The 25072-nt window shown below is 53.0% G+C and overlaps 1 pseudogene; it reads left to right on the top strand.

Annotated features, from left to right (window-relative positions):
- LOC123358481 overlaps nt 1–25072 on the top strand; it is a 44133-nt pseudogene that overhangs the window by 19013 nt on the left and 48 nt on the right.

Here is a 25072-nt window from a genome sequence, read left to right as displayed (position 1 = left end):
GTAGGGTTTCCAGTTTCCAGACCTGATGTGATCTCGCAGCTGGAACGAGGGGAAGAGCCGTGGGTCCCAGACCTCCAGGGCTCTGAGAAAGAAGTGGTCCCGAGAGCTGCCTTCGCAGGTGAGGACTTGGTTAAAGCAACTCAACAACTGTCTGTGAATGCAGGAAACATTCGGGATGCCCTACAAAGACCCTGTGAGCTCTCCAAGTTCAGGATTGTTCCCTGCAGATGTGGAATCATTATGGCAGATGTCACTCATGGCTTCCCACCAATTCTGACTGACAACTAGCACCAGGTCCCTCCCCAATCTCGCCTTCCCCCGAGTGTTCTGGTGAGATGTGGATCAAAACTGATCCCTTCCTCTCTCCTCTGGGGAAGGGTTTGGGGAAAATCAGCTCCTGATAGGATTGATCTCTCCTGCACATATTTTGGTTTGTTCCCTCCTTTTTCCATTCCTCTCACTGATATTTCCTTTCTCTCAGGTGCAGAGAGTGACCTGTGTCTGGATTCTCTCTGTCTCAGGTGATGGCAAGGTGAGTGAGAATGAGGAGGAGAAACTCCAGCAGGAAGATGCTGAGAAAGTAGAACCACATAGGATGTTATCAGGAAGATCCAAAGGGAACGATTCCAGGAGTTGTGCACTCCCAGAAAAAGCAAAAGCCTGTGAGACTCTGCACAGGCCAGAGGAGAACTTCAGTAACCACTCAGACCTTATTACACGTGAGAGAAACAACTTGGAAGAGACACGCTACACATGCCATGAGTGTGGGAAAAGCTTCAATCGAAGCTCAATCCTTATCACACATCAGAGAATCCACACTGGAGAGAAACCGTACACATGCTCTGAGTGCGAGAAAAGCTTCAATCTGCGCTCAAACCTTATTAGACATAAGAAAATCCATACAGGAGAAACGCACTACACATGCTCTGACTGTGGGAAAAACTTCCATCTGAGCTCAACCCTTCTCGCACATGGTAGAATCCACACAGGAGAGAAACCCTACTCCTGCTCTGAGTGCGGGAAATGCTTCCATCGAAGCTCAAACCTTGTAGCACATCAGAGAATCCACACTGGTGAGAAACCTTATGGATGCTCTGAGTGCGGGAAACGCTTCAAGCAGAGTTCACACCTTATCAGACATCGGAGAATCCACACAGGGGAGACGCCCTACACGTGCTCTGAGTGTGGGAAAAGCTTCAATCAGAGCTCTGTCCTTAGCAGACATCGGAGAATCCACACAGGCGAGGTGCCCTACACATGCTCTGAGTGCGGTAAAAGCTTCGGTTACAGCTCAGTCCTTATTAGACATCTGAAAATCCAAAAACGCCTTGACTAGGACTGACCAAAGATTTTTTTTTTAATCACATTTGTTAATTCTGTCATAGTGATCTTTGCACCATCTTCACCGTGGTGTCTCGGCTCCCCCAGATGAGTTGCCTGCTTCTGCCTTGTGTAGCTCACCCTTCTTTGGGGTCAGTCCTGTGATCTTCTCTATCAACTCCTTTCCCTTTGAATTGAAGGAGTGTGTGTCCCTCCAGCCAGGAATGTTCATCAGCTCCAGGTGACGTTATTGATATAATCTGGGACCATATAGAACATGGTTGTAACCAAGGTCCTGTAGTGGCACCAAATCTTATGTAAAGGGGGTCATATAAGGTGTCTAAGACCAGGTTATGGGTTGCTGGTTATGATTATGCTGTCTGTATACATGTGTCATTTTTTAGTTGAAGTTATGAATATTGGCTCTATCCTGCCTGTATTTCAAACTTGTGCTATGCTTCTGGGTGATACCCCAGAAAAGTTGGTGTTAGCTCTGCCTAGCCTGCTTGATGTCCCATTAAGGACCATCAGCTACACAACTGACCCATGGAGAGAAGGCAGATATGCCTTGTAACTCAGCAAAGTATGCAGGGACTGGCCCATGTGACTCCAGACTCCATTTTGCTGTAATTTTCCACAGTAAGAACAAAGAAGTGTTCTTACACCTGGAAAAGAGACTATAAAAGGCTGATGCCTCATCTCCATCTTGTCTTCAATCCTGCTTCTTACCTCTGGAGGGACTTTGCTACAAACTGAAGCTCTACACAAGGGACTGATGACCCATCCCAGCTGGGGATGTACTCCAGAGACTTGATTTGAACCTGCAGTTTACTCCGTCACTGCTACAAGCCTGAACTAAGAACTTTGCCATTACTGCATGTAATTGATTCCATTTAATCAATTCTAACTCTCAGCTCTATCTTTTTCCTTTTATGAATAAACCTTTAGATATTAGATTCTAAAGGACTGGCAACAGCGTGATTTGTGGGTAAGATCTGATTTGTATATTGACCTGGGTCTGGGGCTTGATTCTTTGGGATCGAGAGAACCTTTTTCTTTTATTGGGGTGTTGGTTTTCATAACCATTCATCCCCAGGACGAGTGGCAGTGGTGGTGATACCGGGAGACTGGAGTGTCTAAGGGAATTGCTTGTGTGACTCGTGGTTAGCCAGTGGTGTGAAACCAAAGTCCTCTTTGGCTGGCTGGTTTGCTTTGCCTTACAGGTGGAAAAACCCCAGCCCAGGGCTGTAACTGTCCTGTTTAAGCAATTGGTCCTGAACTGACACTCTCAGTTGGGTCCCACCAAGACCGCATCATCACACCCAACAAGCTACACTGAGGCAAAAACTACCTGTGCCTTCCATCCACTAGGTTCTGTACATGGCGTTGGCTGCTCAAGTTAGTCATCTTGGTGTAAAAAGACAATTATAGTTGTAGAGCAGATGCAGCCCAGGTGCAGGGGTTGGCATTAGCTTCCCCCGTGACCTCACCTAAACTCCATCACTTTCCCTGGTCTAAACAAACCCTGAGCATCACAGTTATACTGTTCCCCCATTTCACAGCAATTGTTAGTCATCGAGTTCCCCCTTTAGGAACCAATTGTTTCATTCCCAGTTGCTCTGATGTTGGTTCAGGTTGTGCTGGGGAGCAGATATTTTTACTACCATTTTTCTCACTAAAAATATATTGAACTATAACAAAGGGCAGGAACAAGGCAGGGATAGGGGAAAATGTTATTTCTCCTCTATAACAGCAGAAGAACATAGGGAATCCCTCTGATTTACCCTGATTCTTCATCACCATCCCAATCCCCCTTTTGTTCAGCTTCTTAGGCCTATATTTTTTCTAAAGGGCTGGGAAGAGGATTCACTCGTAAATAACTTATAACTAAGCAAAGTACCCATGCATTTGGCTACCAAAGCCATTGTGGCCCAGGCCCTGCAGGAGGTCGCTCCTGAAGAGATCTCCTTCCTAATCAGCTGCATGTTGCCTATTATTTGGGAAATGCAATCCCTATCTAGGTAGAGATGGGAAAAATGGAAGTGACATTTCTGTTCAGCTCACCCCTGGGAGATGCTGCAAATGTGTAGAAAATGAAATCCATGTTGAATGTGATATAGCTGCAGAAAGATACCTCTTTTTAATAGAGACCTGACATTTGTTGTCTTACAGGGATTCTAAGCCGCACCTGAATTTAGTCCCTAATTTAAATCTGCCAGCAGATTAAAGAAATAAAAAGGCATAGTAGGGGGAGTTGTACATCACTGTCGCTACTGATCTGTTGTGCGGTTGGTGAAGAATTCTACACCAGAGAAGTATAAAATTACTCCAAGGAAGGTCAAAGATTTCACAAGAGTTCAGGTAGAAATTGCAGGTACTAGTGGTTGATTGTCACCCCCGAGATGGAAGCTGTGGCCCAGGTAAACTATTTTTAGAACCCTGCTCCCTAGTTAAGTGGCATTGATCACACTCCTGAAGAACGCCATGATTAAATTGGGCACAACTGTCTTTTACCATTTGGATCCAAAGTCTCATGAAGCACAGAGAGAAACAGCTGATTCCTTCAGAGCCATTCCGCGCCTACGGGTCCCAATTTGGCTGCCTTGTTGGACAAGAACCACTTCCATGCTGGGCAAACAGTGGTAGCCAATGAGGGAATGTATCAGATGCGAAGCTCAGACTGCAGGATACTTGAATGATGAGTCCCGAGGCTGTGGTTTAGTCCAGGCCTGCACAACTCGTAAAGCGGCAAGGGCAATATTACTCCAAAGAAAACACCTGAGGGCTGAAAATCCCTCCAAACCCCCCCCAGCACTGCCCAGCCCCTCCGAAACACAACTCCCCCAGCCCACCCTGCAAAAACAATGCCCCCACCGCCGCCCAGGACCCCTGAAACAATCCCCCCCCTCAAGTGCCGCCCGTCCCGTGGAAACAAACCCTCCTTCCCCAGCATCGCCCTGCCAAAACAGCGGTAATTAACCTTGTTAATATGTTATAGGGGGCCCCTAAGGTAGTATAATTAAGGTAAAAGGAAAATGTCTTTTTGTTAGAAGTAGAATAAGATCTTCCCCCCACTTGGTAATCAGTCGCCCTGTGGAGTGAATGAGGTGGGACTGAGGAAGGCGTGGAAGGCAGCACCTCCAGACAGCTGCAACCCTTGGAGAGGGGCTGGGAGCCAGACCAGATCAGCAGAACAGGTCAGCCACTGACTCCTCGCTCGCCTCCTCACACCCCCCCACTCCCTGCTCACCTCCTCAACCCCCCTCCCCTGCCGCCGGCTCACCTGCCCACTCGCCTCGGCCCTCCACCCGCCCACAGCTCACCTGCCTGCCCGCCCACTCGGCTCCTCACCTCTCCTCCCCCACCGCCAGCTCACCTGCCCCCCCGCCAATGCCCACCCGCTTGCCTCCTCAGACCCCCACTCCCCCCGGCTCACCTGCCCCCCCTGCTCACCTCCGTTCCCCCCTCCCTGGCTCGCATACTCACCCCCCACCACTGCCCGCCCGCTCGCCTCCTCAGACCCCCACTCTCCCGGCTCACCTGCCCCCCCCGCTCACCTCCGTTCCCCCCTCCCTGACTCGCATATTCACCCCCCGCCACTGCCCGCCCGCTCGCCTCCTCAGCCTCCCACCCCCCTAGCCAGTGATGAGCTGCCGAAATCTTAACAACCAGTTCCCTCCTCACCCCACATGGGGGTTGTGGCCCACTCCTGCCCCCTGGGACACCTGCCCCATCCAACCCCCCACGTTCCTTGACACCCCCCCTGGGACTCCTACCCCATCTACCCTCTTTCCCTGTCCCCTGACTGCCCCCTGACACCCCATCCAACCCCTTCTCTCATTCCTGATGGCCTCCCTGGGACCCTTGCCCCATCCAACCACCCCTTCTTCCTGTCCCCTGACAGCCCCTGGCACCCCTGCCCCTGACGGTTCGCGCGGGAAGCCTGGGAGGGCTGAGAAGCAAATGGCGGCTTCGTGCTCAGGTCCAGGGAGGCAGAGGGGAGGTAGGTGAGCTGGGGTGGGGAGCGGTTCCCCAGTGCCCCCCCCCGGGTTACCTGCTGCGGTGCGGGCGGCCCCTCTGCCCCAGCTCACCTCGTCTCCGTCTCCACCTTGCTGGGCCTGAGTGCGAAGCCGCCACACGGCTTCTCTTCCCTCCAAGGCTTCCTGCGCGAACAGCTGATTAGCAGGGGGAGGGGGAAAGCGAGGCGGGGCATTCAGGGGAGGAGGCGGAGTGGAGGTGAGCTGGGGCCAGACGCCGACTCACCTGCCCCCCCGCCACTGCCTGCCCGCTCGCTTCCTCAGCCCCCCTACCCTGCCGCTGGCTCACCTGCCTGCCCCCCGGCCACTGCCTGCCCGGTCGCTTCCTCAGCCCCCCACCCTCACCTGCTATTGTGTCCTACAGGAGGCCTGTGATATGCAGGGGGTCAGATTAGATGCTCTAATGGTCTCTTCTGGCCAAAAAGTCGACTCATTTCTGAAAATCTGAGTGTAGCATTGGGAGCAGCGTCTGATGTTTCCCTGTCTAGCCGGCTTGCTGCCTAGAACGAACGCTCCTTGAGTGGGGTGATCCACAGGGAGTAGCTCAAACCTGCAAAGTGCCTGGCCAGGGGCAGGACATTAGCCCAGCAAGGGAGGGGTGTGGCAGTGACATCACAAAGGCCTTTGGCAGGACCTCAGCCTATTGGTCCAAGGTGGTGGGGAGGTGGTGACCTCACAGAGAGATGCTGACATCAGCCAGGCAGGACAGGGGCGAGGGGCCAGGGAAACCTCAGAGACCCCTGTGACTTTGCTCCAGCAAGTCTCCTTCTCCAGGTCTCTCTCTGAGGACTGAGAGAGTATTCGGGTTCACGGACGTGAGCGCCAGGAGGAACCTCTTTCGAGTTTTCTCCTTCCCTTTCAGTGATTTTACTAGAAAACAGACGTCCCTGTTTAGAAGGTAAGAGCCTCCTGGAGCTTTGAAACCTGTTCAGTCTGATCCATCTGGTGAGAGTTGAATTCTAGGCATGGAAAACACGAGCTTAAGGAGGCAGAATGTTATTCTGCACCTGGGATTTTGTCCCTTAGAATCACTGGGGTCATTGGGGTTTGTCCTTTTTGTTTCCCCTTTTCCTCCCTCCATCCCTCCCTCCCTCCCTCCCTTCTCTTTGTCTCTTGCTTCTTTTGTCCTTTTTCCTGTTCACCTCCCAACATCAGGAGGGGTGTGTGTGTGTGTGTGTGTGTGTGTGTGTGTGTGTGTGTGTGTGTGTTGCGGGGGAGGGCTCTGCAGCTCCCACTGTGGGAGGTCCACACAAAAATGTGGGGCTGAAATAGAGCTCGGGCAGTGATCCCCACCAGTGACCTGGGCCATCCTTTGGGCTCGCTGGTGAGAACCCTCAGCCTCCCGCCCTCAGTCTCTACCCTGATTGGCTGAGCAGGGGGTTATTGACAGGGAGGAGACTCAGGTCCTTGTTGGTCTCTTTTAAGACCAAGGAAATAAGTCAGAACCAGTTCTGTGTTTGATGAATTTTGCTGCTTCTCTGCATTAATGGTCTCTGAGCAGTTCATGATTCTCTCTAACGTTGCAGTTCTCCTCAAATACTTGCTGAATAATTCCTGTGCACTGTTGTTGGTCTGGAGCTCATCTGAGAGCACTTTATTCAGGTCATTCAATGTCTGAAATTCAAGATCTGATGGTTAGTTTGAAAATCAGGGCTCTTGGGTCCTATTCCCAACTCTGCCCCTGACTGGCTGTGTGACCTCAGACAAGTCAATTCTCCTTTCTCAGACTTAGCTGCTCCCTCTTTCAAGTAGGGATAATAATGATCCGCTCCTACCTACCTCACCGTGCGTGGAGGCAGGGCTGGCTCTAGTTTTTTTGCCACCCAAAGGAAAAAAAAATTTAGCTGCTCCCACCCACACCCTCCTGCTGCCCAACCCCTGGGCTCCCCCCCCCCCCATTTGAACCCTCTGCTGTCCCCGCTCTGGGCCTCCCCCCACCCACAGCCCCCTGCCGCCCCAGTCCTGGGCTCTGCCCCCCTGACCTGCACCCTCCTGCCATGGGCTCTCCCCCCCCCCACACCCCACGTTGCCCCAGCTCTGTGCTCCCCCCTCCCCACCAGTGCTCCCCCACCCACACACCCTCTGCTGCCCCAGCTCTGGGCTCCCCCTCCCCCACCTGTACCCTATGGGGGGCGCAATTTTATATTTTTGCATTGGGTGCAAAAATAGCTAGTTACGGCTCTGGGACCCCAAATTGCGCTAGGTGCTGTACAATCCCTGGCCAAGACTGGGACACCCAGGGGGTTCCCCTCAATTTCCCTCAGCCTCTGCTGCCCAACTGCTTCTGACTCCATCTGGATCACCCCCCCCCTGCAAAAAACCCACCTGTCCAAACAGTCCTTCTTTCCCTGCCCCCTAATTCCGCTTTCACACCCTGGGCACATCTCCTCTCTTCGTCCTTCCCCCACCCCCAGGTGAGCAGAGATGGAGGCAACTTCAGCCACTGGAGCCAGCCCCAGCGAGCGCTGCAGCCCGCCCGGGGGGTGTTTGCAGACACAGGAAGGGAGCAGCTGGGAGCGGTGGGTGCTGGGAAGAAGGAGGCAGGAGAACAAATCCCAGCGGTGGGGGGCAGGTCCTGGAGGCGGGGCTCTGGCACAGCCCGGGGGCGGGGCAGCTCCTGGGGGCGGGGCTCTGGGACAGCCCGGGGGTGGGGCAGCTCCTGGGGGGCGGGGCACAGGCACAGCCCGGAGGCGGGGCAGCTCCTGGGGGCGGGACTCTGGCACAGCCTGGGGGCGGGGTGGCTCCTGGGGGCGGGGCTCTGGCACAGCCCGGGGGCGGGGCGGCTCCTGGGGGCGGGGCTCTGGCACAGTCTCGGGGCGGGGCGGCTCCTGTGGGCGGGGCTCTGGCACAGCCCAGGGGCGGGGCTCTGGCGCAGAGCGGGGGTGGGGCAGCTCCTGGGGGCGGGGCTCTGGCACAGCCCGGGGGCGGGGCCGCTCCTGGGGGCGGGGCTCTGGCACAGGCCGGGGGCGGGGCAGCTCCTGGGGGCGGGGCGCTGGAGCCGCCCGGGCCAGAGCAGAGCCGCTGTTCTCAGCTGCAGCAGGAGCTGCCCCCGGCCCCGCTGGGCTCCAGGTGGGGACAGAGCCTGGGGCTCGGGGTTCCCCTGGGTGCGGCTGGCGGGGCGGGAGAGGCCGGAGCTGCAGGCGGGGAAGGGCGGGGGGGCAGGCGGGGGGTTGATCGGTCTCTGGGCACCAGGGGAGCCCCGGGGCAGAGTGTGTGTGTGAGTGTCCCGGGCCCAGGCGTGCGCATGGGGGGAGCCCTGGCACCCCAATGCCCTGAGCCCCGGCTGGGGAGGCTGCTCCCCCCCTCCCGTGGGGGCTCCGGGGGCGGGGGAGGCTCCGCTGCTCCCCCCCCCGCTCCTGGGGGGCTGAGTGAGCCCCCCCCAAACAGCCCCAGGGGTCGGTGGGGGGGGCGGGGCCAGCAACAGCAGAGCCCCCCCGCTCCCCTGGGGCTGCCCCGTCCCGCTCGGGCTGGGGGCTCTGCCAGGGCCCCCGCGTGAGTCGCTGCTCCCTGCCCGCCAGGCTCGGCTCCGGCCACAGCAGCGGCGGGTGCCCCGGGGAGCCCAGCTGGGCTGGGGCTGGGGGAGGTTGGGGGGAGGAGAAGCTCCAGATGCCGGCAGAAGCCGCGGGGGGGAGAGGAGCCGAGCTGGCGGGGGGGGAGGAGAAGCCCCGGGCCCCTGCAGGAGCTGCAGTGGGGGGGGCGATGGAGGGGGCAAGGAGCCACCCTGGGGCAGGCAGGAGAACCCCGGACCGTGGCAGAAGACGTGGGGCTGAAGTCCCCGGCTCGGGAGCACCAGCCACCTTAGTGGCAGAAGTTGCAGGGCTGAAGCCCTGACCCCTCTCTGTGTGGAGCTGGCCTGAGCCCCTCTCTCTCCCATCCCCCCTGTGGAGCTGGCTCTCACTCTCCGGCTGTGGAGAAATTCAGCCCAAATCTCCCCATGTTGGTATCTCCATTCCCCGCCCCCCCCCCATCACCCAGCCATGAATGGATTTAGCCCAGGAGGCAGGGTCAGTGTTGGCCCCTTGGGCAGGTGGGATCTAGGGCACAACGTGGTGAAGTGACTTTCCCAAGGCTAAGCAGGGAGTCTGTGGCAGAGCAGAGACTCAAACCCAGAACACCTGAGCCTGAGCCCTGTGCCTTAACCACTAGGCCACCTTCCCACCGAAGGAGAGGGAACCTTCTCTGCCACTTTGAGTGTGTGGGTGGGAGCAGGCACTAGACAGAGCTGCCAGGAGGTGGGGAGGGGGGTTGGGGGTGATTAGGGGTTGGGGGGGTCTCTGGAGGGAGTGGTCAGGGGAGAAGGAACGGGGGGGGTTGGATGGGTTGAGGGTTCGGGGGGTGCCTAGTGGAGGGTGGTGGGGGGTCGGGGCAGGCAGGGAGCAGAGGGAGTTGGATGGGTCGGGAGTTCTGGGGGTCCTGTCAGGGGGTGGGGAGCAGTTGGATGGGGCGTGGGAGTCCCAGGGGTCTGTCTGGGGGCGGGGGTGTGGATAAAGGGTCAGGGGGACGGGTAGGGTCCTAGGGAGGCAGTTACAGTGGGGGGGTCTCAGGAGAGGGCAGTCAGGGGACAAGGAGCAGGGGGGGTTGGGGATTCTGAGGGGGGCAGGAAGTGGGAGGCAGTGGATGGGGTGGGGCTAGGGCGGGGCTCCCTGGGTGCACACCCTAATGAAATGTGCCACACACGCCTATGGTCACAGGGGTGAGCTACTCGCATCCTTTTCCTGTTTGTGTCTTTTTTTTCCATCTCAAAACCTGATAACAATTCTCCCTGGTTCTTCCCCTTCTCTCTCCCCTCCCCACATGTGGCTAGAAAACCCAAGGAGATTCCCTCGTTTTCCCTAAAATTATTGACCCTCTAGTCTCTCATTTTCCCTATTTTCTCCATAATTCTTAAATTCTCCTCAGCTTTGGGATGTGAACCCAGCCCGTTTGATCTGCAGCAATTTGTCCTTGGGTAGGTGGGAATTTGCTGTCCTGTGTCACTCCCCCACCGTGGGTGGTGGTTAGTAGGTGCTGGCTGGGGGAGCCCGCAGACACGGCTGCCTCTGGGGGGGAGATGGGGGGGGCCGATCTCTGCCAGCGACAGGACATGGCCGCACAGGAGGGGAAGGGAGGAGCCAGTGTCCCTATGGAGCCGGCCCAGCCCCTTTGGTTCTGCTCCTTTCCAGCATTTTGTTCTGAGACTTTATTACTGGGAAGGCTGAAAAATCTCCCTGTGGGCTTAGCCTGGCAGGAGGGGCCAGGTCTCCCCTGCAATAAAGAGCTGGAGCATGTTCCCAGCATGGCAGAGCCTAGGCTGTGTCTCTGCAGGGAAAGATCCTGGGGGAATTGTGATGTGACATGAACTAAAGCCTGTTCTGAAACCTCCGCAACTGCCCTTCTTGCCCTGCCAGGCTGCAGGATGTCGTCCATGTTTCGCTCCAGCTCATCCCATCCTCCCATGGGACAGGGAAGGGAAATGGCTGCAGAGGAGCCAGTTCAGGTAGGGGTTATGGGGGGGGGTGTCCTGGTGGGTTCCTGCTGGAGGGGAGGGACAGCAAATACACTGGAGGTGGGAGGCTTGGGCAGTCTGGTTTGGAGGTTGGAGCGGGGCAGAAAATTCCCAGGGGGGAGAATGGGAGGAGGCCAGGGTGTAGCAAACCTGTTGGGACTTGTTCAATATGCGGCTTCCATTCTAGGAACAGACCCACGGGGTTGGAAGGTGGAAATGCTCTAATTTGTGGAACAGGAAACAACCCCCCTAGGTGGGGCTAGGAAAATGGGCCAGACTCCCTGGGCTGGAGCCCGACCTGATTAACCAGCAGCTGCTGTGAGATGTGAGGGGCACCCACCAGGGAGGCTTAGGGGGGGTTCTTAACCTTTTTCTTTCTAAGGCCCCCAACATGCTATAAAAATTCCACGGCCCTGCATGTGCCTGGTTCTCTGCATATAAAAGCCAGGGCTGGCGTTAGGGGGCGGCAACCAGGGCAATTGCCTGGGGCCCCATGTGACAGGCCCCCCCGCAAAGCTAATTGCTCAAGCTTTGGCTTCACCCCCTGGTGGCAGGGCTCATGGCCCCAGGCAGTGAGATTTGCGCTTTCTGCCCTGGACCCCCTGAAACCTGCTCGCAGCCCCCCAGAGGTCCAGGGACCCCTAGCTGAGAACCACAGCCTTAGGGGATGTGCCCCTCCCCCATACCCAGCTCCAGGGCTGGCCTTAGAGAAAATGGCACCTTTGGTGAACTTGTATTTTGGTGTTCCCCACCCCCCTGGCCCTCACAGGCTCCCCACCATCATGTCCAGACCCTGATGCCTCCCTCTAGGGCTTAGTTTGTATTGAAAGAGGCGCCAGTGCTCAGCCCTGGCACAAATTCAGCACTGGCAGGGCGGCCTCACAGCAGTGGCTGCTGGCCGAGCGCCCGGCTCTGAAGGCCATGCCACCGCCAGCAGCAGCGCAGAAGTGAGGGTGGCCTGGTGTGTGGTGTATTGTGCCGCCTTTTATTTTATGTAAAGTGCAGTTTATGTGGCATTACACCACCGCGGGGTCAGCTCTGGTGGCGACAGTTTCAAGCTTAACAGAGTGAAAGTCGCCTCTGCTACTTGCTTCAAATGTACAGTCTCTAAGAACACACAATGACCAAGGGAAGTGACCACACAGACACTCACAAGCACAAGTTCTAGTCGGTTTTACAAGTTTTATTAAAGTTACAGTTAAGGTTATGACGACCCAAGCGCACAGACATTCTATAAAGACCTGTGCAAAAGTTACAACTCTAGTTCTACTCACATCCTGACAATAGTATTAGGGTCTGATGTGTCTTTCATGGATTGATCATCAGTAGAGGGATGGTTCCTGCTGGAATTTCCCATAAGGAGCTCAATTTTCCTGCTCTGGGCACCCCCTTTATATAACGTGAATCTGATTATACCTCATTAGCATTGACACACAACCTGTATCGTGTGGTTAAGGCACATTTGGAAACAGAGGTGCCTTTCCAGAATTTTTTTATTTAAAATTAATCTTCTGGCTAATTTTTCCACCCTGTTCCCACTTGGTACCTCTTTACCTCATCTTAGGGCATCGGGTTATTCCTCGGCCATTTACTTCTGTCAGGATTTCTTAGCTCCAAGGCCTAAAATAGCGAAGCTAAAATCTTGCAGGTCTCAGCCTACAGGCCTTGTGTTTCAACCCTATTTACGTAGATACTTAATACATGATTATTCTCGCTACAGACCGATCAATCGATTCTCTATTTAGCACACAGTGATTCTATATGACATAACGTGTTAGTTATTTATAACACCACACAATAAAGCACAATATGTTACTAACGGTAATAATGATAATTACGCCAGCCAGGCCAGGTGAGGTGTTTTAGAACTCGTTACTCAGAGAACTGTCTTTAAGCATAAGACAGAAATAAAATGATGAAATGCACAGACCAGTTAAAAAACTAAACTACCAGCACTGTCATCCTGACCGAATGTGAGAGAATAAAATTACAGAGACTACATGTACTTTGTGCATTTTGACAGGAAGTAACAACAGTAACTGACGTGTCTGTGGTGGGGTGTGTGTGTCTGTGTGGTGGGGGAGGGTGAGACACACCCGCTGTCACTTCCGGCCCAGCGGCACTCACTAGTCCGAAGGCTCGTTCACACGGCAGCAGGGGCCAGCAGCCCCCACTCCTGACCCAGAGGCAGCAGCACAGAATCTTGTCCCCCCACCTCAGCTCAGCAGAGACTGGGCACAGAGGCAGGAGGGTGGGGCCACCCCCCCCCCCCCGCACAGAACAGGAGGCTCCTGGGAGCAGCTTGGCCGGAGGCAGCTCCAAGTGGGGGGAGGGGGCAGGGCTGCAGGAACAGCTGCAGGGGCAGACAGCTGAAGAGAAGTGGGGGGAGGAGAGACAGGACACCCCGGCTGGAGGAACCCCCTCAGCAAGGCCCCCCTGGACCGTCATGTCATCTGCCCCCCACTAAGTCTGGCCCCGTCCAGCTCTTCACAATGAGAACAGCGCTGGGCTCCCTGCCAGCGAGCTCTCCCTGCACCTGCCAGGGCCTCCATCTCCTGTGTCCGTCTGTGGCTAGTGGGGGGGGATGGATCTGCTGGGAGAGACAAGGGGCTCTCGCTTTGTCCCCTCCCCCTGGCGTTTCCTGGCTGCTCTGAGCGGGGTGGGGTGGGACTCTGTTGACTATTATCCACCAGAGCTTACATTTGATTGAAAGTGTGAGTGGGGCAGCAGGTCCTGAGTGTTGGACTCTTGCTCTTTCAGGGGCCGGTGACCTTCGAGGAGGTGGCTGTGTATTTCACCAGGGGAGAGGGGGCTCTGCTGGACCCCGCTCAGAGAGCCCTCTGCAGGGATGTCATGCAGGAGAACTATGAGACGGTGACCTCGCTGGGTAAGGAGTCCTGTCCCCTGGGTTATTAGAAGCTGTGGGGTCTCTAAAGAACCTGAGTAGTAATAACTTGATACCTTTATTCATCATACAAGTTTTGACAAGTTTCCTTGCCCCCCTTTTTTGCCTTATCTCCCACCCACTAGAATAATTTTTAGACATTTGTCATCAGTCATTTTGAAATTGCATTTAATGTGTCCTTATTGGCTACATTAGCAACTGTTTTTAAAAATTAATTAATAAAATTATAAAAAAATAAAAATATTTTAAAAATTATTAAAAAATAAATAATTTAATTAATAAAAATAGGTGTGTGACTGATGCCTGGCTTGTGTGACAGTCAGATGAGCTCATCTTTTGATAGGAGAGCGAATAATGTTGCCATTCAGGACCCCATGGGTGAAGGGAGAACAGAGCCGTGGGAGGGGAGGAGAAGGGGGGAGTAGATAATTCTGGGGTGCCAGGACATGGGGAGGGTGTGTGCAGGGTTAGAGCTAAGAAGCAGCAGGGAGGGAGGAGGTTGTGAGAGACGAGGAGGGAACACAAGAATCTCCCAAGGCGCCGGGAGGTGGTGCTGGCTGAGAGTAATGGGAAGAAGGAGAGGGGAGTGTGGGGGAAGGGCACCCAGGAAGTGGGCTGGGTGGGTCAGTGGGAGGGAGGAGAGGTTTGGGGATCTGGAGCTGTGGGGGATCCCAGACCTTTAACCCCAAATCCCTGCCCAAGCCTTGTTGTTCTAGAGCCCACACTCCAGTTTTATTTCTGTTCAGTTTCACTTCATTATACATTTCCTCCCCCAAATATTATTTTAACTCTTGACCTCCCTCTCATTACCCCCCTCCTCACATAACCTCCCCATCTCTGTGCACAGCGACCCCGGCCACCGACCCTGAGTCCTCGCTGCATCCTCCCTCCCAGAGCAGGGCCCCTACCCAGGCACAAATGGGCACTTTGTTGATGATGTCACAGGGTGGTGGTGTAGCCTGTACAGTGTTTACACCGATAAGATGACGTGTTGGGGCACAGCTCGCCCTTGTACATGGCTACTCAAAGTTAATTGAGAAGATGGAATTTGGTGAAACACACAGAAACTTGATTAAATACAGACAGTTATAACTGAAATCACAGGCAAGGATCAATCCACGTAACAGTTAGACTAAGAGCAGTATAGTAAAGAGGGGCTTGCACTGTGCGGACGTACAAGTTTTGACACCAATGGAAACAAAGATCGAGGGGCAAGGGACCCATCAGAAGGGAGGCCCTGCTTCAGTTTACACTGTCTCGGGGACCTGACAAAATGAAAAACTGGTCACTAGGGGAGGTAATTTATCCACTTCCTTATGGTAATAGGATGGCGATATACTGCATCTGCTGCTTTGCTCTGATTACAATGTCAATAGCTGCCCCAACCCATATGTGACCTTTGGGAAGTCCATAATTTAGCATCAATCCTTAATACTCATGATTTACATCACTTAGTTATTAATAATCCCAATATATAAATGTGTCCAACTGCTGAGATGCTGCATAGCAACCTAATTGCTAAAGCCCACCCCAAACGTCCTTCTTTCAGAATCCTGTGGCGTATTGCACCTGTTTGTAGTTACTCCTTAGTCTGTAAAAATGAGGGTGCAAAATATCTGACCTGGGATTCTCTCCTTAGGCCTGGTCAGGTAAATCCCAGACTTCAGCAGAACTTCTCCCACAAAGCCTCCACCTAATAGAAGCCCTTAACTGTAGCAAGCTGAATAACCCATTTCTTTATGTTCACCTCCTTGCCCCTCCACACATGGTCCAAGCTAATAAGCAATTCTCTGAAAATGACATCTTACCTCTAGCGAGTATGAAATTGCCCACAAGACGTGAGACTGGGTCATAGATCGTAAAATCAGGTCGGGGTCAAGAAGAGTGAGAGTTTGGAGAGAGTCTTGCCCCCCCTCTCCCCATCTGCAGCAGCCACAAGCTGTCTTCCCTCCCGGCTCCTTGGATCTCTGAGCCGGTCCCTCCTGAGGCTGCATGGCCCTGTTCTTGTTTCTGACCTTCTCCTTTTCCGGAAGAATTAGAGGCTGTTGCTCCTGAATGTTAGTGTGTAATTCCCCAGCCTTCTCCTCACACTGGGGGAGTTTAATTTTCCCTCCCGTTACACCTGAGTCACTAGATTTCCTAATTCCCCAAAATGTGCTTTTGCGATGTCACAGATCTGGGGTAGCGAAGCCTTTCACCTGCCTCCATGGTCTGCTCAAGGAATGGCCCCTCAGGTATCAGGCCTCCAGCCAGCCCCTCTCTATGGGCAGGGACCCACCTGCCTCTCCTTTTTGACCAGGGTGTGAGGATTGCAGTTTGTCCTCCACTGTGTTCACTGGACTAACGTCCAGTTCCTGTGCTTTGCTTTCTCTCCGGGGGCTGTGAGCAGTGTGTGTGTGTGTGAGATAGAGGTGGGACTTTTGGTGATACTTGTATGATGTCAATACACACCTCAGTTTCCCTCTGTGATTGGTATTGCTGTGATTAGAACGAGCAGGAGACAGTGTTACTACCCCCTTGCCCTCAACCTGAGTTTTCCTTGTGAGTCACTGCCTTCACTTACCCCTCACTAAGCCCCACAGGTCACTCGAACATACGCCACCAGGGTGCTGACAACCCCCATGGCAAGAACACGCCCTTGGGCACCTTTGCTGACCAAGCCTACAACACTCAGCACGGAAATGAGGCAGAATTGCCCCCCAAGTTTCACATGCACCTCTCTGCATAGCACAGGCACAGCTCTGCCCAGCTGCTGCAACCCATCCCTCCATCAGCCAGTCACAGCTACAGCTGGCCCAGTGCACACAGCCGGAGGCATGCGGATAGGTGCTGGGATTCCCACCTGTGAGCACAGCACAGACAATGTCTTAGTCTCAGTCTTTCCTCGGATCAATTATAGGTTCATAGATTTGAAGGCCAGATGTGACTATTAGGTCATCTACTCTGACGTCCTTTATACCACAGACCATAGAATTCATCCCGTTACTGCTGCATTGAGCTGAATACCTGAGTCCCTGTGGCAGTTGGTTAACCTTTGCACGGCCCACGCAGAACCATTCTCACTGGGTCTGGCCAGCTACAGGGTTAAGGGTTGGGGGAAAGTTTACATTAACTTTTCATTTCCTGGTCTGCAGTGGTTTAAGTTTACTCACCGTCCGTATGGTGCAAGGCAGGAGACAGCACTGGGCAACCTTAACTCTGCATTAATGTAGCTTATGAGCATTTAGTTTCCTGTTTTAAAAAATGGATGCTTTTGCCGCTGTAGCTGTGTCTGTGATTGAGCTTTGGCCAGCAGAGCCATGTTGGATGGTGCGTGTGTGCGCATGCGTGTGGGCACTTTTTCCCAGCCTTAAACAATAGAGCTGGACTGGCAAAGCTTTTAAGAGCTACCTAAGACCTACCTAACTAGTTCCTCGCAGACACCTGACACGCCACCTTTGGGTGAACGAATATGCGTGTACCTGGTCTGTGGGATCCCAGTAAAATATTAGGCACCCTGTGCCCTCTGCCAGGTGGCATCAAGAGGTCCATGATGAGTCACATCCTTCTCCTCCTCCAGTCACTGCATTAGAGTGTCTTTAGAATGAGCCGGCTGACCCCCGTTCCAGCCTTCTGTTTGGGTTCCACGGGGCTCTGTCCTTGGTCCTCTTCTTTTCTTCGTCTGCACCTTATTTCTGGGAATCTCATCTGAACACACACATTCAGCTACCATCCCTGTGCTCCTAACTCCCAGTTCTGCCTCTCTGCTCCTGGCCTGTCTCCTTCTGTCGCAACTGAAATCTCAGCCCCTCTCTCTCATCTCCTCACTGATGTCCAGCCATCAGCTAAAGATCAACAGCTGAAGCAAAGCTCTTAATATTTCCCCCAAGCCCTCCCCCCACCTTCTTTCTCTACCGCTGCAGACAGCACCATTGTGCTGCCTGTCACTCAGGCCCATAACTGTGCAATACCTTTGTCACGGAGCTCTCTCTGGGGCTTCCTATCCAGGCTGTGCCTACACCTGGCATTTTCTTTTTGCGTAACATCCTTAACAATTGGCCTTTCCTATCCATCCGCGCAGCTAGAGCTCTTAGTCATCCTCTCCTGTCTCGGTTACTCCAACATCCTTTTCTCTGACCTCACCTTGCGCATCTCCATTCAGAAGGAAAAAGCGCCCTCCTGGTCCTCGAACATGACTTAGGAGGGAAGGTTGAAAGAACTGGGCATGTTTAATTTTGAGAAAAGAGTGAGTGGGGAACTGAGAACAGTCTTCAAATATGTCAAAGGTTGTTATAAGGGAGCAGTGATTAATTGTTCATCACACGTCCGCTGAAGGTAGGAGGAGAAGTAATTGGCTTGATCTGCTGCAAGGGAGGTTGAGGGTGGGTAATACAAAAACCTTTCCAGCGATAAGGATAGGGAAGTGCTGGAATGGATTACAAAGAGAGGTTGTGAAATTCTTGTCCCAGGAGGGTTTTAAGAACAGGTCAGGCAAATTTCTGGCATATTTACACCTGCTCCTGCCGCAGGGCGATGGGAATGGAGTAGATGACTTCTTGAGGTCCCTTCCAGCCTATATTAGAAGATTTTAGGATTCATTGCCTTAGCCCTTTGCTTTGATCATGTCTCCTGGTGGAGAATTCGGACCTCCTTTGTGGATCGGCTGCAGGTCCAAACTTTGTGCCTAGAGCCCTGAAAATCTGCAGATCTCCATGGACCCTTTTTGCGGATCGCAGATCGGATGCGGATATAAATTTTGTATCCATGCAGGGCTCTACCTGTCTTACTTCTGTCTATACCTACAACTTAAATCTATTGCGTACACAGTGACTACATCTGAAATAACATATGAGATCACCATAACAATGATCAATGAATGATAAAACGAACTAATTGGCTCCATGAGCCACGGAGACTCTTCCTTTTCCATCCCCACCTGCAAGAGCCGCCGTCTCTCTTCTCTGCATGTTCTTTGGATCTTCGAATTTGTCCCTCCTGAAGTCACATGGCCTGATTCTTATTTTTCACATTCTCCTTTGGCAGAAGAATTGGTCTGTGGCTCTTGAACTACACCATCTAATTTGCCAGCTTCCTCCACACACAGTGTTTTTTATGCTCCCTCCCTTTATACCTGACTCGCTAGGTTCCCTAATGCCGCAGGATGTGCTTTCCTGACATCTAATGCTGCTGAGATCCTGCCTTCAGTGATATCCCTGCCCTTCCAGGTCCTTACTCCACTGAACCCCCCCAGCCCATGCTTCCTGTTCCCAGCTTCCCCGGGACTCTCTCTTTGGCTCTGGACCTGTCTGTCAGCAAGAAGCAGTGCCAGGGACACTTGCCCTCTGTCTGGAGTCTTCACTTTCTGGGAAATGCAGTTCCAGTCTCTTTTTTAGGAGCCACTTTGATAATGAGTGTCTGGCTGTGTGTGTTCCCAGCAAAGATGGGGATAGTTAAATCCCTCCTAAGCAGAGTGTTCTGCACCTTTGAGCACCTGGGGAGGTGGCCCTGTGATTTTATTGTTTAAAGTGGACTGGGGTTAAACTAATAGAATGTTTTTTATGATGATAAATAGCCTATGAATTCCCCTGATCTCCTTTGTTTTCTTTCCCTTGAGCAGGGTTTCCAGTTTCCCAACCCTCTGTGATCTTCCAGCTGGAAAGAGGGGAAGAGCCGTGGGTCCTGGATCTCCCTGGTTCAGTGGAAAGCGAGATCCTGGGAAGTCCCTGCACAGGTGAGGAAACATTAAACCAACCCAGAAACTGTAAGTGCCTGAGAGAACCTGCTGGGATTCCCCACACAGACTCTGTGAGCTCAGGACAGTCCCCAGCAGATCTCACTCCTGGCTTCCTACAGATGATGATTGACACCTTGGCTGGAGCTCCCTCCCTTCCTACTGAGTGTTTGGATGGGATGTGGGCAGGGCCGGCCTTGGGGAAGTGGCACCCTGGGCAAACTTGCATTTTGGTGCCCCTGGCTCCCATGGGCTCCCTAGGCAACCCACGTTCCCTTCCCCCCAACCTCTGCACTGTGTCCCTTTGCCCCAAATGCCAGCTCCCCCTCCTGCACCCCTAATCCCTACACCCCTTCATTCCTAACCTCTGCCCCCCCGCGTGCACCCCAACACCTGCCCCCTCCTGAGCCCCTAACCCCTGCACTGTGCCCCCTTCACCCCAGCCCTTGCACTCCACTCCTGTGCCGCAATCATTAATGATCTGGAGGATGGCGTGGACTGCACTCTCAGCAAGTTTGCAGATGACACTAAACTGGGAGGAGTGGTTGATATGCTAGAGGGTAGGGATAGGATACAGAGGGACCTAGACAAATTAGAGGATTGGGCCAAAAGAAACCTGATGAGGTTCAACAAGGACAAGTGCAGAGTCCAGCACTTAGGGCAGAAGAATCCCATTCACTGTTACAGACTAGTGACTGAATGGCTAGGAAGCAGTTCTGCAGAAAAGGACCTAGGGGTTACAGTGGATGAGAAGCTGGATATGAGTCAGCAGTTGCCCTTGTTGCCAAGAAGGCTAACGGCATTTTGGGCTGTATAAATAGGGGCATTGCCAGCAGATCGAGAGACGTGATCATTCCCCTCTATTCGACATTGGTGAGGCCTCATCTGGAGTACTGTGTCCAGTTTTGGGCCCCACACTACAAGAAGGATGTAGAAAAATTGGAAAGAGTCCAGCAGAGGGCAACAAAAAATGATTAGTGGGCTGGAGCACATGACTTATGAGGAGAGGCTGAGGGAACTGGGATTGTTTAGTCTGCAGAAGAGAAGACTGAGGGGGGATTTGATCGCTGCTTTCAACTGCCTGAAGGAGGGTTCCAAAGAGGATCGATCTAGACTGTTCTCAGTGGTAGCAGATGACAGAACAAGGAGTAATGACCTTAAGTTGCAGTGGGGGAGGTCTAGGTTGGATACTAGGAAAAACTATTTCACTAGGAGGGTGGTGAAGTACTGGAATGGGTTCCCTAGGGAGGTGGAGTCTCCTTCCTTAGAGGTTTTTAAGGCCCGGCATGACAAAGTCCTGGCTGGGATGATTTAGTTGGGAATTGGTCCTACTTTGAGCAGGAGGGTGGACTAGATACATCCTGAGGTCCCTTCCAACCCTGATATTTTATGGTTCTATGCAGCCCTTCACTGCTACCCCCTGCACCACTCTCCTGTGCCCTCAACCCCTGCACTGTGCCCCCTTTGCCTCTAACCCCGGCATCCCCCCCTGCACCCAAGTGGGGAACCTGACCTGGATGCACAAAGCAGCTGGCATTGCTGCTCGCTCCCCCACTGGACTGCTGCTCCCCCGCCCCACACAGCCCTGGGGGGCTGGGAGAGGGGAGCAAGGAGCAATGTCAGGGCTTCCTGCACCCAGGTCACTTTCCCTGCAGGCTGTGTAAGGGGAGGGCAGGAGAGCAGCTGCTCCTGATGTCTCAGCACCGCCCAGGTGGGGAAGTGACCTGGATGCAGGGAGCCCTGGTGTGTGTGTGTGTGTGTTGAGGGGAGGATATTAAAGAGTGTGTGTATGTTGAAGGGAGTGTGTGAAGGACTCTGTGTGTGTGTGTGTGTGTGTGTGTGTGTGTGTGTGTGTGTGTGTGTGTGTGTGTGTGTGTGTGAAGGTAGTATGTGCCTGAGTGAGCGCGCTGTCTCTTTAAGAAAGTTCTCAGGGTCAGGAGCCTGAACTAGGCTTGTTCAGACAGAAGCAGCTGCCGGCAGCTCCGGCCCCAGAGAGGCAGCAGCACACGCAGATTCCCCCTGTCCCGTCACCCCAGCTCAGTGGAAATCGGGTACCTGGGTTGGGGGGAGGGGATCACCCCGCCATCAATCAGCACCTCCCCCCTGCAGAGCAGTCAGGAGGATGCTCCCAGTCGGGGGTGGACGGGGCGATTCCCGGGGTGAACGGGGGGTGGAGGGACAGGAACAGCAGCAGCTGCACACGTGGAGCAGGGCCGTGGAGGGGCCCCTCTGCTCCGGAGCAGTCACCTGGCTCTGATGGCTGGTCGTCCAATTTACCCCTGCAGCTCGGGTCTATCCCACTCCCCCACGCAGCTGCTTATCTGCCTCCCTGTGCTGCTTTCATCAGCCCAGCGAGCCTCTCGGCAGCAGGTCAGGTGGGAATCCAAACCCTGCGCCCGGCACCCCCTTGGGTGGGGCACCCGTACGGCCCCCCCTAAAGGCCAGTTCTGGGTGGGGAGCAGAATTGATCCCCTCCACTGTCCCCTGTGGGGAAGAGTTTGGGGGAATTCAGTCCCCGATTTTTATTTTCTGCCTCTCCAGCACTTACTTGGGTTTGTTCTCTGCCTTTCCATCCCCAATTCTGAGATTTCTCCTCTCTTCTAGCAGGTGATGGGGTGGTGAGGGAGAGCGAGGAGCAGAATCCTCACCAGGAAGATGCTGAGCTCGCCGAAGCGCATGGGGAATTACTGCGAAGAGCCAAAGGGAGTGTGTCCAGCCCCCATGAGCAGGGAAAAGCTGGTGAAAATTACCCCAGACCAGAGAGAGAGCAGGGAAACCACTCAGAGGAGAGAGTGGATGAACCCATTGATTGTCAGGGAGCTCACAGGGACCTCAAGGAAACTACGTCCCAGGAGAAAATCCTCACGGAAAAGCGAGAGAATACATGTAGTGAGTGTGGGAAAAACTTCCATTACCGCTCAGCCCTTATTCGACATGAGATAATCCACACGAAAGAGACACCCTACAAATGTTGTGAGTGTGGGAAAAGCTTCAGTCGTACCTCAGCCCTTAGTAGGCATCAGCGAATACACAGAGGAGACAAACCCTATGAATGCTGTGAGTGCGGGAAAAGCTTCACTCAGAGATATACCCTTAACTCTTATCAGAGAATCCACACAGAAGAGCGACCCTACGAATGCTGCAAGTGCGGGAAAAGCTTCACTCAGAGATCAGTCCTTATCTCTCATCAGACAACGCACACAGGAGAGCGACCTAATGAATGCTATGAGTGCGGGAAAAACTTCACCCGAAGCTCAAACCTTACTAGGCATCAGAGGATCCACACAGGAGAGAGACCTTATGAATGCCGTGAGTGCGGGAAAAGTTTCAGTCACTTCTCCTCCCTTATCTCTCACCAGAGAGTCCACACGGGAGAGAGACCCTACGAATGTTGCGAGTGTGGAAAAAGCTTCTCTCGGAGCTCAAACCTTACTATGCACCAGAGGATCCACACAGGAGAGAGACCCTATGAATGCAGTGAGTGCGGGAAAAGTTTCACTCACCTCTTCTCTCTTATCTCTCACCAGAGAGTCCACACGGGAGAGAAACCCTATGAATGCAGTGAGTGCGGGAAAAGCTTCTCTCGGAGCTCAACCCTTGTCACACATTACAGAGTCCACACCGGAGAGAAACCCTATGAATGCAGTGAGTGCGGGAAAAGCTTCACTCATAGCTCAGGCCTTTCTAAACATCAGAGAATCCGTAAAGGAGATAAACTTCATAAAAACCCTCTCTAGAGCTGTCAGAAGATTTTTTTCTTTAATTCTTTTGACAGTTCCCAGGTAGTGAGTGTTAAGGCTGTTTGCATCTTTTGCACACTGTAGTCCCTCAGCTCCCACACATGAGTTGCCCACTTTTGAAGCTCGCCCGTCTTTGGGGTGGATCCTGTGGTCCTTTGTATCAACTCCATTGTCCTGCAAGTCATGGGAGCCTGTGTCCTTTCTACCAGGAATGTCATCACCCCAGGTGGGGGAGATGGTGGGTGTCTTCAACCAGCTACGTTGAGATAAAATCTACCTGGGTCTCATCACTGTGGTTGCCGCGGAGTTAGCTAGCTTGAGTTCACTTTCCTGATGTAAAAAGAGAACTATTCTTGCACTAAAGACATGGGCTATGGATAGTCAGTGGGGTTATCTAGCATATTTCCTCCTGATCTGACCTAATCACCGTCACATTTCCTTGTCTAAACAAACCTGGAGATTCACATTTGTACTCCTCCTCCCAGTGCAAAGTTATTGTTAGAGACGTCAAGTTCCTCTTTGAGGACAGATTTCCTCATTCCCAGTTGTTCTCACATTACCCTGGATTGTGCAGAACAGCAGTTATTTTGTTGACTTTTTTTTCTCATTTAAAATATATTTAAATATGATGAAGAGCTGGAGCAGTGTCAGGGAAATAAGGGTCATTTTAGGCTCTGTGACACTGGAAGGAGATGGGGCGACTCAGACATTCCATCCTTCCCCATCACCCCAGAACTGTTACCTTGTGCCTGAGCCATGCACAGTTCACCCCTTCGTATTCCTTCGCTTCCCAACATGTCTGGTGGGGTCATGTTCTTGGCTTTCCATGCTTGGGAATGGTGCTTGTACGTCTTTGATCCTAAATCAGAGTCAGTCTGGCAGGCGATGAAAGTGTCAGACTTGGAAGGGGATTTCAAATGGATCCCAAGCACCGTTCAAATCCCCTTTTCCCTCAATGGCAAAGCCGCTTCTGGGAAGGTCGGCTGTTTTTTCTCCCGTTATGAAGGTGCTAAAACTCCTGTAAATAACACTAATGAGAAAGGTATCAGAGGGGTAGCCGTGTTAGTCTGGATCTGTAAAAGCAGCAAAGAATCCTGTGACACCTTATAGACTATCAGACTTTTGGAGCATGAGCTTTTGTGGGTGAATACCCACTTCATCGGATGCATGAGAAAGCGCTGGGTGAAGCAGGTTTCAGTGGATCATGAGAGAATCTCTCATCCTGATTCTGAGACATCAGATGTAACCTAGTCTGGAATTTCACTTTAAATTAAAATGAAAGTGTCTTCTACCTCTCTGTGATATGGGTTCTCTATCTTTCATGAAGGCTCCTTGGTCATATAACTGCATGTTAGTTTTGTTTGACAGAATGTAGCTCAGATTTTTTGGGAAATTTCAGACAAATTACCATTTTTTTACTTCAGGTTTGTTTTCCCCCCTATTCTTGCATGATGACATGGATAAAATTCAAATGCAGTTCAGTCAACAGGAGAGAATACTCCAAGCTGTTGGACATATTATCAAAGAAACAGTCGTATGTTTAAATCTCCACTCTGAAAAGGTGAACAGCAGCAGACCCCAAATGGATGCAACTGACCGAAGTAAGTGCACATGGTCACAGGGTAGTTCAGTTGTTTAAGTCAATATTGTCTCAGATGATCCAGGGATAGAATTCCACAGCAAGTGATTCAGAACTAGGAAAACGCCCAGGTATTTGGTTCCCAAGGTATTTGTGACCCAGTCCCTACAGGAGGTTACTCCTGAAGAGATGTCCTAGCTAATCCCAACATTTGGGAAATGCTGTCTGTGATGAGGTGCATCCACCCTGCACTGGCACTGCTAGGGTTAACTGCGCCATGTGGGCTGAAGAGGCCA

This window comes from Mauremys mutica, unplaced genomic scaffold (genome assembly GCF_020497125.1).
Source record: "Mauremys mutica isolate MM-2020 ecotype Southern unplaced genomic scaffold, ASM2049712v1 Super-Scaffold_100070, whole genome shotgun sequence".
Classification (NCBI taxonomy): domain Eukaryota; kingdom Metazoa; phylum Chordata; order Testudines; family Geoemydidae; genus Mauremys; species Mauremys mutica.
This window is presented reverse-complemented; position numbering and strand designations above follow the sequence as displayed.